Genomic DNA, 4,851 nt, shown 5'->3' on the forward strand with positions numbered 1-4,851 from the left:
ATGGCGGATCCAAGATGGCGGGTCAGATGACGTCATTTCACGTCATATAACGTCATAACCAACCAAAATGGTCCATCTTGTAGAGCAAGCTCAGGGCTATCTAATCAGTGTAAATTTGTTTCACTCTGCCTTAACAGAACGAAAACCAAGAGAGGGGTTTCATTAAGCCTTCCCACTCTTGTCCCACGGTGGGGTTATGAGTTAGATTGTACGTCCGAGCGTTAACTGAGTTCGAGGCATCACATTACTAAAGAAAACACATGCTCTTCCGATTTCAAACGCAGCTCTCGGGGTTGTCACATCACAACACATTCGGTTCCACTGGCTTGGATTAAACTAACCTCATCGGAACTCACGGTGTTTAACCTTATACCAGTTAAATAAGTAAATTAACCTCATTCAGACTGGCGAGGAACAAATGAAACCAGTGTCAATTTCAGAAATGAAGTGACTTGTTTATTTGTTATCATCACTGTACTCCTTATCATTTCTACTTTTGTCCGAGTATTACTGAATATAATATACATTAATGTTCCTAACCCATAACCATTACTATAATTTTATATAAACAAACAACACAACCAGAACATTTGTGGGGAAAAAGGGTAAGGGATGAAGCACTCCAATGAAGAATTCTAGGTCACTTTTTCCTAGGGGTGTAAGGATCGCCCTGGAGGTGATAATCCCCCAGGGTACTCAGTACGAGGTGGTGATCCTCAAGAGAGGGTGATCATCCCCCAAGGGTACTGAGTGAGAAGTGATCATGCTCTCTAGGGGGTGATAATCCCCCAGGATACTCAGAGAGAGGTGATAATCCTCTCTAGGGGGTAATAATCCCCCACGGCATGGAGAGTTGATAATCCTCTTTAAGGGTCGAATTCCCCGGGTTAAGGAATAATAAGAGTCTTTGGGGTAAATGGTGACCTCTATGGGAGCACTTCATCCCGAAACCCATCTTTATTAAACACCAATAAAGCTCAATACTTTTAAACTGAAATTATCACTGTAATGAGGGAAATAACCTCACAGTTATTAATTATTTACAAAACCTCTGCAAACCTGCTACCTGGATTATTATTATTGTATAATTTCATTGTCAAACTTTATAGTCATTATTTGGAGTTACTGTCTAAGCCTTAGTTCTCACTGCAATACCTTTGTATTCTAATACATGTACCAGAGCTACTTGTATTTCAAGGAACACATATCTACTTGTCTCATTTCATAGAGAGAGGGATAAAACAGGGAAGGGTGGAAGGGAAATTTTGGTTCTGCGAATGAGAAAGTGCAAGAACTGTGTTGTGCACGGCTGAGCATGTGATTATACAATGCAAGATTTCACGTGCATGGTAGATGCTGATTGACTGAGCGGGATCATCCGACATGAGTAACTCATATGTGGGAAGTGATCCGTGACCAGAAGTGACCTGATTTATTCTCTCTGCTGAGGTGTATGGTTAGACATTAACTATAATTTATATTATGGTATAAATTGGCTTTAAATATACTCTATGAAATCTTATCTAATTTCAAACAAGCGCTTGTCTGTTGGATGACTGAAAAAGTATTAGACGTTTTATCATCACCCTGTTGAACTGTTTAATGCAGGATTCGCGCGGACAGAGCTGGTGCCAAATGAATAATTGGTCACCTGTTGACTTAATGTACCTGAATTATTCAACTCCGGTCTAAGGATGATGATATACAGTTTTGGTAGGAATATACAGCAGAGAAAACCATAGGAAGTTAATAGAGTTGTCACGCAGTCCACAACTGTCACATACCATCCATCCATTGAAAACTCTACCGGATGATACGCTAGCAATGAAAACATAAATATGTACATCGAAAACGCAATTCGCTTCGCTTCACCTAAGTTTTCTGGAATGTTTCTTATCTTAAAGGAACTAAATGTACACAGAAACATTTGAAGTAAAACACAAGAGAACGTTAACAAAAACAGGACTTTTCCAGTCAAGTAGTTGTACGCTTTGCATTCAATAAAAATGTAATGGTCTGTCAGGATATGCTTGGTACTGACAGGTGGATCCAGAAGCAACCAAAGTAGTAAAACAAGAAGCAGAATAACTTGTAGAGTTATTATTACCACAACTTGCATTCTATTGGTAAACGAGCGTATGGTGCAGCATAGCGTCATCGGAATTTGGAAAGCGCTGGAGATTCGCAAAACTTTTACCAGAAGAATCGAAAGACAGAGGTTGTAAGTTATATATCGCCATGGATAAATAATCTTGCAAATCGTATCTGTAGGCTCGAGGAGATTCATTAACGTCAGAGATAGCATCATCAGAATGATTCCGAGAAGAGCAAGGCTCAGAGTTCTGTTGGATGCCTTGACAATTGGACTGTTCCAAAAGCGACAGTAAACAGCAAATGAAAAAAAGGTGCCAACGATACCCAAAGCTAAAAATGCAAGAACGACTATTCCTCCTAAACTAGAATACCTCATATTGATCAAAGGCAAGTCTACACACTTTGTTCTAGCCCCATTGGAAAGCTTTCCCCGGGGACATTCAATGCAGTTTTCGGAACCAGAAATGGTGTTAATGGTGCCACGAGGACATGGAAGACACTGCCAACAGCAAGGCGAAGTAATGGATTTTCTAGTTCCTTCCGGGCATTGGTCCAGACATTCAGATTTCGGAGCGGTATCGTTGGCGGAATTCCAGTGCATTTTGTTATAAAGACGCGACCTTTTGCTACTTTGCCCATTCGCTTCCCATTTTCCGACGATGGTTTGTTTTAGTTGAAGCTTACCGTCAGTGTCTTGCACTTGTTGGAACTTGACAATGTCGTAGACCGCAGATTCCCTGTCGCCAACTTCGTCGAACGTCACATTTCCAGATAGTCCAATAAAGTTAATTTTGGAAAGGAGCCGCCTCATATCAAGAAGATCAATGCTAAGTTTTTGTTGGCAATAGTCATCAGTCATATTGGTACTAGCTTGAGCTAAGCCTATTTGTATGGCATGTGCAATGGAATATACAGCGTCAATGACATATGGAATATTGGACCCTAATATGTCTTGAACCACACCATGTATACATACTTCAATTTGGTGAGTATTAGTCTTTTTACGAGTTGGGCAGGACCTTGTGAGAACCTTAGCTTCGGTCCACCATTCTGGAACATTCTGCCTATTTGTTTCATTAGTTAACAACTCTATTATATACTCCGTGAATCCTGTGTCAGAAAAATGGTGTGGTTGAAAACCTATAGACTCGTTTAAAATAAAAGTGTCTGAATAGACAAAAGTCTTTGAAGTGACGGATACATCGCTAATGATCCAGACTCGTCCGGTCAGGTTTTGTCTGTCTACCTCACTGAAAAATTTCCTTTGATGACTACCGTATGTCCACAATATGATGACCCTGATGTTCTCCTGGCGCCGTAGGCTTGAAACGATATTTCGAATGCTCCGTAACTGGGCTTCAAGAGGTATGAATTCTTTCATAGCAACACAGAAGGAACCATTCCTTCTCGCGGATTCTTTGATTACGGACCTCACTCCATTTCGCCCATATGAGTCATCGAGTCCTACAGCCGCTACGTAAGTCCACTTGAAATGTTCGATGATGTCGGCCACGGCTTTTGCCAGAAAGGTATCTATAGGTGCTGTCCGATACCAATGACTATAAGTGATGGAGTTCAGTTCAGGACTCGTTGTTGTTCCGCTTATGGCTGGGACATCGAGAATTTGAAAAAATCCATTGATAGCTAGAGCTGTGCGAGACTCGTATGGGCCGATCAAGGCAATTAAAGGACTTTTCGTTTCCATTGAGCGTGTTATGTTCGAGCAAGTTCTGTCCTTTATTAGCCCGAAGGTCATTTCCACTGCTTTTGTGGTGTTTTCGCAGTAGTCTCATATATCGTAGCCAAGAGTTATATTTGGAAGTAGGTTTGAATTGTTGTTGATGGTTTCAATGGCGAAGATCATAGCCATTGCCCGGCCTAATCCTTTCGTATCAAGTTCACCGCACTGCCCTGTTGAATTCTCCGCGGGAAATTGATGAACATTGAAAAGTCCACCAAGAATGACATCACCGTCCTTGGATACTGCTTGAACGACAGCGAAGAACCACAACCCTATTATACCCATTTTTCGAAAGAAAATGACTTTACGTTCTATCTCCAAGCCCACACTTTTTCAGAGTTGAGAGGACGTACTGGAAAGCGATTGCCGAAGACTCCCAATGAAGTGTATTAGGCCTCAGGGATGTTTATATGATGGAAAAATGGATCTGAGACAGGTAAAAAATTCAAATAATCAGCTGTTAGAAGGCTATTTTCGACTTTAAAGTTTTTAAAGGCGTCTTATTTAGGGTTAGGGTAAAATACGTTTGCCAAAGTACATTATCAGTTAAATCAGTTTACTGGGGATCAAAATTTAAGAACACCTTCCCCATCTTAGTTAAAATGGGAACATTGTTACAAAGTTTGAAGCAGCTACCGTGTGTTTTTGACAATTAAATTGAGGAAATTTGAAGACCAGGCGCAAAAAACTAAAAACTAGGACAAAAGTGGGGGTCGAAATGAGTTAGTTCCAATGCTAATTTTTTGATCACTGTTAATTTTGAAAACCAATGAGTTTTTTATTTATTCGGTCTTTTAATTTAAGGTGTATATGACACAATTTTTTCCCCCGCTGATTCTGTTCGTTAGTAATGTTAGAAACACGGTTGTAAAATTTTTAGATCGTGAGAATATTTTGAAACCCCTTTTTTTCGTTCAAAATACGCGATACTTTCATGTTGAAATTGTCCCAGAGATCGCGCGGTCAAAATGTCACATGATTTACGTCTGTGATGTCACTACGTTTGATAAACAAAC

General features: G+C 40.3%; 1 pseudogene; it reads right to left on the reverse strand.

Annotated features, from left to right (window-relative positions):
• Window positions 1-1,103: 1,103 nt before the first annotated feature.
• Window positions 1,104-4,419, reverse strand: LOC145494711 (extracellular calcium-sensing receptor-like; annotated as a pseudogene).
• Between the last annotated feature and the right edge of the window lie 432 nt (window positions 4,420-4,851).

This window comes from Orbicella franksi, chromosome 8, assembly GCF_964199315.1.
Source record: "Orbicella franksi chromosome 8, jaOrbFran1.1, whole genome shotgun sequence".
Classification (NCBI taxonomy): Eukaryota; Metazoa; Cnidaria; class Anthozoa; order Scleractinia; family Merulinidae; genus Orbicella; species Orbicella franksi.